Source organism: Ranitomeya variabilis, chromosome 4 (assembly GCF_051348905.1).
Source record: "Ranitomeya variabilis isolate aRanVar5 chromosome 4, aRanVar5.hap1, whole genome shotgun sequence".
Lineage (NCBI taxonomy): Eukaryota > Metazoa > Chordata > Amphibia > Anura > Dendrobatidae > Ranitomeya > Ranitomeya variabilis.
In genome coordinates this window covers 5,257,981-5,270,470 of record NC_135235.1, presented here as the reverse complement: position 1 = coordinate 5,270,470, position 12,490 = coordinate 5,257,981, and positions in this window count along the sequence as shown.

The following is a 12,490-nucleotide window of genomic DNA, read 5'->3' as shown; positions in this document are numbered from 1 at the left end:
GATGGTAGGGTCAGAATTTGGCGTAAACAACATGAAAGCATGGATCCATCCTGCCTTGTATGGAGCATCTTTGGGATGTGCAGCCGACAAATCTGCGGCAACTGTGTGATGCCATCATGTCAATATGGACCAAAATCTCTGAGGAATGCTTCCAGCACCTTGTTGAATCTATGCCACGAAGAATTGAGGCAGTTCTGAAGGCAAAAGGGGGTCCAACCCGTTACTAGCATGGTGTACCTAATAAAGTGGCCGGTGAGTGTACATAAAATCGCAGTGAAGGTGTATATAATACCACAGTTCTAATATATGTAATACCGCAGTGCTTATATAATACTGCACTGCTAATATACATATATAATACTGGAGTGATGTTGTAAGCAATTCTGCAGTGACGGGTGTATAATCCCGCAGTGATTGTTATATAATAATAATAATAATAATAATAATAATAATCTTTATTTTTATATAGCGCTAACATATTCCGCAGCGCTTTACAGTAATCCCACAGTGATGGTGTATATAATACCGCAGTGATGGTGTGTATAATACCGCAGTGATGGTGTATAATACCATCCTCATGCATGCGCCTGGTAAGTGATGCTGTTACTGGTGATCACAGGACTCTATTCTTCCCTGCCGGGAACAAGGGACAGCTGTATAATTATGTGTAATCCCGGTAAATCTCACCGCACACATGGCAGCTATTTCCAGTGCATACATTTACCATGCATGAATAATAAATCGGAGCTGCGTGCTCTTTACGTGCGAGGCACCAGGACTTGTATATTTTCCCAGCTCTGGCTATGGGGAGAGGTGACAACATAGGTTTGTTCACTGGTGCATGTGATGGCGGCTTCTGGCTGTATCACAGCCCGTGCCGTCAGCCTCGGCTGTTTTTTATAGGATGATTCGTGGTTTCTCCGCACGTTTCTCCACTGGTTTGTAGTGAAATATTAGAGTAATAGCTTATGACTTTGACTGCAGAATTTGGCTTTAGTGACTGATACTCGCTGACTCATAAAGACCCATTATACTGGAGACTGGATGGACTGATCTACATGTCTCTGGCCATCTTTAGGGGCATTGGAGAAACTTGCGACCCACAGTAAAGCCATCACACAGTCACACCAGAGAAGCCCTCCATATGAAGAGTTGGGGTATATCCTCATTGTCACTACATACTGTACAAACTCTTACCAATCTGAAAATGAGAGCGAAACTTGCCCATGAGTGTGCAGAGGGTGACACATTCCAGGCTTGGCCATATAACTACTCCATTAGAAGTCCTCTCACAGCTCTAACCATGACTGGAGGGTAGAAGGAGTGGCAACAGCACCCAGGGGCCACCAGCATAGGATTACGAAAAACCCCAATACCAAGAGACCTCAATCTGTGACTCCGCATATGGTGCCAGAATGACAACTCCCATCCTGCAGTTGTTAGATACTTGGACTTCTCCAGCAATTAACCTGGAATGCACATTATACTGCAAAGCCATATGCCATCTTGGGTTCAGAGAACGCTCTCATAGATCGCTGCTCTGGATGTTGTTCTCAGCACCCTGGCTCTTGCTGGTTGGCCTTGCCAGATCGCTGCTCTGTATATTGTTCTCAAAACCCTGGCTCCTGCTGGTTGTCCTTGCCAGATTGCTGCCCTGCACATTGTTCTCAGCACCCTGGCTCCTGCTGGTTGTCCTTGCCAGATCGCTGCCCTGTACATTGTTCTCAGCACCCTGGCTCCTGCAGGTTGTCCTTGCCAGATTGCTGCCCTGCACATTGTTCTCAGCACCCTGGCTCCTGCTGGTTGTCCTTGCCAGATCGCTGCCCTGTACATTGTTCTCAGCACCCTGGCTCCTGCAGGTTGTCCTTGCCAGATTGATGCCCTGTATATTGTTCTCAGCACCCTGGCTCCTGCTGGTTGTTCTTGCCAGATCACTGCCCTGTATATTGTTCTCAGCACCCTGCCTCCTGCTGGTTGCCCTAGCCAGATCGCTGCCCTGTATATTGTTCTTAGCACCCTGCCTCCTGCTGGTTGTCCTTGCCGAAGCCTCACAGACATTTTGCCAGTCTAATCAGTGACAAACCACGAAAAATGCACTGTCAAGGATCAAAGAAATGGAAAATGGTGAACTTGACTCAAGGTCCAAGATGACAGGAAGCAGTGGTAGTTAGCCTTACTTTCGTATTGTCTTTTCAGTGACCTCAATGTCTCTCATGGGATTGTGCTGATCCTGATCCACTAACAGCTGCTCTTCACAGATCTTTGAAATGATCCAGTCTGGATGCAGTCACTCGTACCTGGATACTTCTAGCACCATCATGGCATATGAGGCCTAATAATGGGGGGGAATTGTGTCCATGAAAAGGGAAATGGGGTCCCCTATCTTTCTAAATACCCCTTGACGTGTGCAGAGATGAGGCTGCCCATGGTTTGCAGATAAGCAACCACCATTCACAGCTTCAGAGCCGCTGCACATGGGTTAATAGGAGTTTGATAGGAGTCTGTACCGACAGAAAATATTGGTTATCACTCAATTATAATGTGTTTCTTCCCGGGATGTATAGGCGTCACGGACATTTACATGAAAGGAGACGGGCTGAAAAATATTGACATCAATTTAATTAAGAGTCTGTTCTTCACCTGCAGGGCAATTCCCCCCATTAAATATTCATGTATAGGTAGAGAATTACTGCAAAAACACTTTGATCACAGGTGGTGCCGACTCAGAAACGCACAATAATTGCTTGACCTAAATTAATGTCTGAAAAATATTGGATTGCAGTGCAATAGAGGTCCACAACTCGAGAGGGACTCAAGATAGGTCCATGACGTCCGAGAGATGCCAGGTTGGTCCACAACTCAAGAGGGATACAAGAGAGGTCCACAACTCGAGAGGGATGCAAGAGAGGTCCACGACATTTGAGAGACACCAGTGAGGTCCATGACTCCATAGAGATGCCAGAGAGGACCATGATTCCATAGAGAAGCCAGAGAAGTCTTCGACTTAATAGAGATGCAAGAGAGGTCCACAACATGTGAGATGGCAGAGACTCAAGAGGAATATATACAAAGTGAGGTCATGATGTCTGAGAGACACCCACGAATCAATAGGGATATGGGTAAGGTCAATGAATTCATAGACACCACAGAGAGCCATGACTCAAGAGAGATACAAGTGAGGTCCACGACTCGAGAGAGGAACCAAAGAGGTCCATGATTCAAGATGGATTCCCGAGGGGTCCACAAAATAGAGCGATACAAATGAGGTTCACAATGTCTGAAAGATGCTAGAGAGGTCTATCGCTCAAGAGAGATACAAGAAGGGTCCACAACATTCAAGAGAAACCAGAGAGGAAAACAACTCCATAGAGACACCAGAGAGGTCCATGATTCAAGAGGTGTACAAGTGAGGTACATGCCATCCAGAAGACACCAGAGAGGTCCATGAATCAAGAGGGATACAAGTGAGGTGCATGCCGTCCAAAAGACACCAGAGAGGTCCATGACTTAAGATGTATAAAAGAGTGGTTCTTGACATCAGAGAGATGACAAGAGGTTCACAACTCAAGAGGGATACAAGAGATATCCACGACATCTGAGAGATGGCAGAGAGGTTCGTGACTCAAGAGGGATATAGGTGAAGTCCACGACAACTGAGAGACACCAGAGAGGTCCACAAATCAAGAGTGAAAAAAGTAAGGTTAACGACTCCATAGAGACACCAGAGAGGTCCACAACTTGAGAGAGATACAAGAGAGGTCCATGATGTCAGCCAGACACCAGAGTGGTCCACGACTCAAGTGGAATACAAGTTAGGTCAACAACATCCGGGAGACAACTGAGAGGTCCATGATTCCATAAAGAAGCCAGAAAGGTCCTTGACTTAAGAGGAATGCAAGAGAGGTCAACAACATCTGACAGATGACAGAGACTCCAAAAGGATATATACAAAGTGAGGTCGTGATGTCTGAGAGAAACCAGAGAAGTCCACAAATCGAGAGGGATACAGGTAAGGTCAATGACTTCATAGAGACACTAGAGAGAGCCATGACTCGAGGAATACAAGTGAGGTACACAACGACTGAAAGACGCCATAAAGGTTTACCATGCCATAGACACACTAGTGATCCACATCTCCATAGAGACACCACAGAGGTCCATGACTCCATCAAGTTACAAGAGAGGTCCATGCCTCCATAAAGACATAATAGTGATCCACGACCCCATAGATACAAAAATGAAGTCCATTATTTCAGAGAGACACCAGAGAGATCCATAATTCAATAGAGACATCAGAGAGGTTCACAACAATATAGAGAGACCAGAGGTCCACGACTCCATGGAGACACCAGAGAGGTCCATGAAGTCAGAGAGACAGCAGAAAGGTCCAAGACTCCAAAGGTTTGAAACAAGAGAGGTCTATGACTGAAGAGAAGTTCTTGACCCATAGAGCCAGGTCTTCAACTCCACTCCAAAGCACCACTGCCTGACATGTAATGTGTGCTGATCTTTAATGATGTCCACCTGCTGTGTACAGAGTCTTAATCTCAGTATTATCAGAGCTCAAGCTCAAAATCTATCTGCTCTCAGGCTAAAAATCAATCACTGCAACCTCCACTTTTTTCAATTATATCAGCCTGAAGAAGTGCAGTCGACCCAACTATGCATGGGTGCCAATCACTGTGGAGGGAGTTACCCCATACAGATCAGCTCTGCCATACAGCAGGGAGGAAAACAGAGGGCAGGGGAGACAAAGAGGAATGGAGAGTAAGGAACAATATTAAATGTTATGTGGTTAATTAAAAGGTACTGTAACGACACAGCATTTATTCTTAATTAGGCCATACATAGTTTTCTTCAGCAGGTCAAGAGACATAGGCCATTGTTCATATGAGTCTGAACATTTGAATATTTGTTGCAACTTATTGTGCAGTTATCCTTGAAAGACAAGGACCTAGGGTAATTGAACAATTGATGTTTTTTAATATGTTAATTACCCATTGTATTAGTCCATGAAGCTTGTTGACCTGTGTGACTACACAGCATTTTATCTTAATTAACCAGACATCTATCTTCAGTAAACCAGGAGGAATACACTTATCTGTATGTTGACTTTTGAATTTATTCATTTTTTCTTCAGTGGTCAACAACCTTACACTGTTGTAATATGAATAACTGCAGAACCGAACAGATAAATCAAAGTAAAGTGTCAAACTGAATTAAATAGTAGTTAATTAAATAAAAAGTGAAGTCAGCGGCGCATGCACCGTTCATACTGGGAAAGTTTTTTTCGCCAGTCACATTTCCCTGACCATATTAGCCCTTTGTCGATCATGTGACCCAAGCACACCTCCAGTTTTCACAGTTCTGATTTGTTGTCCACACTATTTAACCTGGTCCACCCTTCCCCAACCCACATCTCCTGACGAAGAAGCGATATGTGCGTCGGGGCGGCGGGAACCCCACACACATCACCTTTCCATTTATGTAAGTGCTGCCTCTTTATTGATCTATGCACTATCAATAAATATTACTTGGATCTAGCTTTTCTATTAACCCATCTTACTCCATCAGATTTACATATGCCCTCACGGTGCTTACTCCACTAATCCTCACTCTCTTTTGCTATCCACAAACCCCGGCACCCTCTAACCAAATAATCAACTCCCCTTCCCTCTTTCCTCCCCACCTGACCTCCTCTGCTGAGCTGCTTCTCAACCTCAAATCTGTCCTAATAAAACCTAAAACAAGCCAGCCACTCTCCTTCTCCCACCTGCTCTGTCTCTCTAATTCTACTTACTGCTGGCGACATATCTCCCAACCCTGGACCCCCACAGCTCATACCTCCCATTACTACCCCCTCCTACCGATCCCTATCTAATATGAACTACCGCAATCTTTCCAACATAAAACCCATGCCCCTGACGGTCACCACCCTGCTCCCTCTTTCTGGAGCACTCTAGAATTCCCGCTCACTCTGCAATAAGCTTCATGTGATTCATGACCTTTTACTCTCTCACAAGCTTGCATTCCTCGGCCTCACAGAAACATGGCTAACACCCTCTGACACAACCTCCCCTGTTGCGCTGTGTTAAGGTACCGTCACACTAGGCGATATCGCCAGCGATCCGTGACGTTGCAGCGACCTGGATAGCGATATCGCTGTATTTGACACGCAGCAGCGATCTGGATCCCGCTGTGAAATTGCTGGTCGCTGCTAGAAGGTCTGCACTTTATTTGGTCGCTAGGTCGCCGTGTATCGCTGTGTTTGACAGCAAAAGCAAGGATACCAGCGATATTTTACACTGGTAACCAGGGTAAACATCGGGTTACTAAGCGCAGGGCCGCGCTTAGTAACCCGATGTTTACCCTGGTTACCAGCGTAAAAGTTAAAAAAACAAACAGCACATACTCACCAGCGCGTCCCCCAGCCTCTGCTTCCTGACACTGACTGAGCGCCGGCCCTAAACTGAAAGTGAAATCACAGCGGTGACGTCACCGCTGTGCTGTTAGGGCCGGAGCTCAGTCAGTGTCAGGAAGCAGAGGCTGGGGGACGCGCAGGTGAGTATGTGCTGTTTGTTTTTTTAACTTTTACGCTGGTAACCAGGGTAAACATCGGGTTACTAAGCGCGGCCCTGCGCTTAGCAACCCGATGCTTACCCTGGTTACCCGGGGACCTCGGCATCGTTGGTCGCTGGAGAGCGGTCTGTGTGACAGCTCTCCAGCGACCAAACAGCGACGCTGCAGCGATCGGCATTGCTGTCGCTATCGCTGCAGCGTCGCTTAATGTGACGGTACCTTTACAGTGGTCTCCACTTCACCCACACCTCTCGCCCCAGCAACAGACACAGTGGAGGAGTGAGTCTTCTCCTTTCTTCTATCTGCACCTTTAACCCAATCCCACCTCTACCCTTGCTTATCCTCCCCTCTTTTGAAGTCCACTCTGTCCGTATCTACTCTCCCTCCAACCTCCAAGTGGCCGTCATATACCGACTTCTGGGCCCGGCAACTGCCTTTATTGACCAATTCGCCACCTGGCTTCTTCACTTTCTTTCCACTGACATTCCCACTATCATCATGGGTGACTTCAACATCTCCACTGATACCCTTCAGTCAACAGTCTCCAAACTTCTGTCACTTACTTCATCTTTTGGACTTTCTCAGTGATCCTCCGCAGCCACCCACACAGACGGACATACACTAGACCTGGTCTTCACCTGTCTCTGTTCTCTATCTAACTTCACCACCTCCCCTCTCCCTCTGTCCGACCACAATCTGCTCACTTTCTCATCCCTGTCCTCCTCACCGGTCACTAATGATGAGCAAGCACTAAAATGCTCAGGTGCTCGTTGCTCGGGTTGAGCAAATTGGAATACTCGGGTGTGAAGAAACCAGATTGTATCTTAATTTCCCAGACTACCATGTTTTGCAAATACAAAAGAACTGGCTTTTTATCTGTATATTGGCTTGTGAATTTAAAGGCCCCGTCTCACATAGCGAGATCGCTAGCGAGATCGCTGCTGAGTCACTAGTTTTGTGACGCAACAGCGACCTCAGTAGCGATCTCGCTATGTGTGACACGTACCAGCGATCAGGCCCCTGCTGCGAGATCGCTGGTCGTGTCGGAATGGCCTGGACCTTTTTTTGGTCGTTGAGGCCCCGCTGACATCGCTGAATCGGTGTGTGTGACACCGATCCAGCGATGTCTTCACTGGTAACCAGGGTAAACATCGGGTTACTAAGCGCAGGGCCGCGCTTAGTAACCCGATATTTACCCTGGTTACCAGCGTAAATGTAAAAAAAAACAAACACTACATACTCACCATCTGATGTCCGTCAGGTCCCTTGCCGTCTGCTTCCTGCTCTGAGTGCCGCCGTACAGTGAGAAGTGAGAGCACAGCAGTGACGTCACCGCTGCGCTCTGCTCTCACTGTACAGCGGCTCAGTCAGAGCAGGAAGCAGACGGCAAGGGACCTGACGGACACCGAAAGGCGAGTATGTACTGTTTGTTTTTTTTGGTAACCAGGGTAAACATCGGGTTACTAAGCGCGGCCCTGTGCTTAGTAACCCGATGTTTACCCTGGTTACCCGGGTGCTGCAGGGGGACTTCGGCATCGTTGAAGACAGTTTCAACGATGCCGAAGTCGTTCCCCTGATCGTTGGTCGCTGGAGAGAGTGGTCTGTGTGACAGCTCCCCAGCGACCACACAACGACTTACCAACGATCACGGCCAGGTCGTGTCGCTGGTCGTGATCGTTGGTAAATCGCTATGTGAGACGGGGCCTTAAGTGTTTATGTCTAGTGGGTCAAGAAGACAGACTTGCCCACTGATATACTATCTAACATACTGTGCAAGTCTGTAAGGGTACTGTCACACGATCCGTGACGTCGCAGCGTCGTATGAGTATCGCTCCAGCGTCGTAGACTGCGGTCACACGTTGCAATCACGGCGCTGGAGCGATGCCGAAGTCCCCGGGTAACCAGGGTAAACATCGGGTTACTAAGCGCAGGGCCGCGCTTAGTAACCCGATGTTTACCCTGGTTACCAGCGTAAACGTAAAAAAAACAAACCGTACATACTCACATTCCGGTGTCTGTCCCCCGGCGTTCTGCTTCTCTCCACTGTGTAAGCAGCAGAGCCGGAAAGCACAGCGGTGACGTCAGACGTCACCGCTGTGCTCGCTTTCCGGCTGGCAGGCGCTCACAGTGCAGAGAAGCTGAGACGCCGGAGGACAGACACCGGAATGTGAGTATGTACGGTTTTTTTTTTTTTACTTTTACGCTGGTAACCAGGGTAAACATCGGGTTACTAAGCGCGGCCCTGCGCTTAGTTACCCGATGTTTACCCTGGTTACAAGCGAACACATCGCTGGATCGGTGTCACACACAACGATCCAGCGATGTCAGCGGGAGATCAAACGACGAAAGAAAGTTCCAAACGATCTGCTACGACGTACGATTCTCAGCGTGATGTCTGATCGCAGTAGCGTGTCAGACACTGCGATATCGTATGGATATCGCTGGAACGTACCGTTGTAGCAACAAAAGTGCCACTGTGAGACAGTACCCTAAGTCTGTAATAGTGACTGTACATTGAGTGGGTTAAGCTTTGTTTATTGATGTGTGCTTATATGCTAATAGTGCTACTTAATCCCATCACCATTGTTTGCCTTATCTTGATGTTGGACTGAAGGACCCTGGGTGATTCTGGGAGTGGCTTACATGTCTTGGGTATAAAAAGACTCAGAGATCAGATCCTGGAGACTGAAGTAATACAGAGCTACCAGCTAGACATTCTGCAAACCACCCAACAGACAAGAGAAAGGACTGCAGCCAATTCATCATGGCCCCATCACGAGGGACACTGATCTAGGATTCTATAGGATACAACCTAGGGGTTTTCGGCTCCGGTTGGAAGGACACAGATCTGATCCAGTGACCCTCTCTGAACCATGGATATGTTTGGAGAAAGCCAGGGTTGGGACCCGCTGGTCGCCTGGTTCCATGGAGATGGTCAGATAAGCCAGGTGGTGACTCTCGTGTCAACTGGCTTTGGACCTTGTATGGACTCTATGGACAGTTCTTGGTCATCTCCCTATGCTTGTCGTTTCCCCTTCTCTGTGCGTTCATCCACAGATGGAGTAGCGACCCTGGGGGCTCTGACATCATGTCATACTGGAAATACATGGAGACGCAGTGATATTTTATATGCGCCCATGTGACCCTGGGAGCTCTGACATCGTGCCATACTGGAAATACGTGGAGACGCAGTGATATTTCATATGCGCCCATGTGACCAAACCATTCCAGCCATGGTGAGATTGTTCTGTTTGCTATTGTATGTTGTGGTTCAATAAAGTATTGCCACAGTTTTACCTTAACCCTGTGTTGTCTGTGTAGTGTATTGCCCACGGGGAGATAGAGCGGGCGTTCAGTGGTATGAGCCGTGGTCCATGCAGTCTTGCTAAAGACAGCCGAGCCAGCGGACGAGAGCACCCACTGACCCCGTTTCTCCACATCGGGTACTCGACCCAAGCAACAAACCCAATGTAGGTCTATGGGAAACCCGAGTATTTTTACCGCAATCCCCCCGGGGGTCTTTTTAAGGTCTAAAAACATCTGAAAATGATGGAAACACTGCTCAAATGACATGGGAACATCATGGGGATCGCCCCTGGAAGCATTTCTAACTCCAAGGTCACAGCTGTAAGCAATGTTGTCAGAGTTTCACGCCATTTTTACAGGTGCACCAAAAAACACAAAAACTAAACAAAAACTGATTTTGCTGGGAAATATGTTAAGGTACATCCTTTCCAGGGTAATGACTTGTATATAAGGCAAAATAACTAACCCCAGACCAAAATTTTCTCCACCACTAGGGCAATGTTCACACGCAGCGTTTTTGATGCATTTCTCAACTTTTACATTACTTTCAACCACTGCAAATGCATTCACTGGGAAAGGTCATTGTAACATTTAACACCCCTAGCTGGCCATGTGGTGTGTGACACATAAGGAGACCCATCTTGTTTCATTTATGAAAGAGGGACTCAGTCTTAACCCCTTCACCCCCAAGGGTGGTTTGCACGTTATGGACAGGGCCAATTTTTACAATTCTGACCACTGTCACTTTATGAGGTTATAACTCTGGAACGCTTCAACGGATCCCGGTGATTCTGACACTGTTTTCTCGTGACATATTGTACTTCATGATAGTGGTAAAATTTCTTTAATATTACCTGGTTTATTTGTGAAAAAAATGGAAATTTGGCGAAAATTTTGAAAATTTCGCGATTTTCCAAATTTGAATTTTTATGCAATTAAATCACAGACATATGTCACACAAAATACTTAATAAGTAACATTTTCCACATGTCTACTTTACATCAGCACAATTTTGGAACCAAAATTTTTTTTTGTTAGGGAGTTATAAGGGTTAAAAGTTGACCAGCGATTTCTCATTTTTACAGCACCATTTTTTTATTTTATTTTTAGGGACCACATCTCATTTGAAGTCATTTTGAGGGGTCTATATGATAGAAAATAACCAAGTGTGACACCATTCTAAAAACTGCACCCCTCAAGGTGCTCAAAACCACTTTCAAGAAGTTTATTAACCCTTCAGGTGTTTCACAGGAAATTTTGGAATGTTTAAATAAAAATGAACATTTAACTTTTTTTCACAAAAAATTTACTTCAGCTCCAATTTGTTTTATTTTACCAACAGGAGAAAATGGACCCCAAAAGTTGTTGTACAATTTGTCCTGAGTACGCCGATACCCCATATGTGGGGGTAAACCACTGTTTGGGCGCATGGCAGAGCTCGGAAGGGAAGGAGCGCCGTTTGACATTTCAATGCAAAATTGACTGGAATTGAGATGGGACGCCATGTTGCGTTTGGAGAGCCACTGATGTGCCTAAACATTAAAACCCCCCACAAGTGACACCACTTTGGAAAGTAGACCCCCTATGGAACTTATCTAGAGGTGTGGTAAGCACTTTGACCCACCAAGTGCTTCACAGAAGTTTATAATGCAGAGCCGTAAAAATAAAAAATCATTTTTTTTCACAAAAATTATTTTTTCGCCCCCAATTTTTTATTTTCCCAAGGGTAAGAGAAGAAATTGGACCCCAAAAGTTGTTGTACAATTTGTCCTGAGTACGACGATACCCCATATTTGGGAGTAAACCACTGTTTGGGCGCATGGGAGAGCTCGAAAGGGAAGGAGCATCATTTGGAATGCAGACTTAGATGGATTTGTCTGCAGGTGTCACATTGCGTTTGCAGAGCCCCTAATGTACCTAAACAGTAGAAACCCCCCACAAGTGACACCATATTGGAAACTAGACCCCCCAAGGAACTTATCTAGATGTGTTTTGAGAACTTTGAGCCCCCAAGTGTTTCACTACAGTTTATAACGCAGAGCCGTGAAAAAAAATAAAAAATTTCCCCCAAAAATTATTTTTTAGCCCCCAGTTTTGTATTTTCCCGAGGGTAACAGGAGAAATTGGACCCCAAAAGTTGTTGTCCAATTTGTTCTGAGTACGCTGATACCCCATATGTGGGGGGAACCACCGTTTCGGTGCATGGGAGGGCTCAGAAGGGAAGGAGCGCCATTTGGAATGCAGACTTAGATGGAATGGTCTGCAGGCGTCACATTGCATTTGCAGAGCCCCTAATGTACCTAAACAGTAGAAACCCCCCACAAGTGACCCCATATTGGAAACTATACCCCCCAAGGAACTTATCTAGATGTGTTGTGAGAACTTTGAGCCCCCAAGTGTTTCACTACAGTTTATAACGCAGAGCCGTGAAAATAAAAAATCTTTTTTTTCCCCACAAAAATTATTTTTTAGCCCCCAGTTATGTATTTTCCCAAGGGTAACAGGAGAAATTGGACTCCAAAAGTTGTTTTCCAGATTGTCCTGAGTACACTGATACCCCATATGTTGGGGTAAACCCCTGTGTGGGCACACGGGAGAGCTCGGA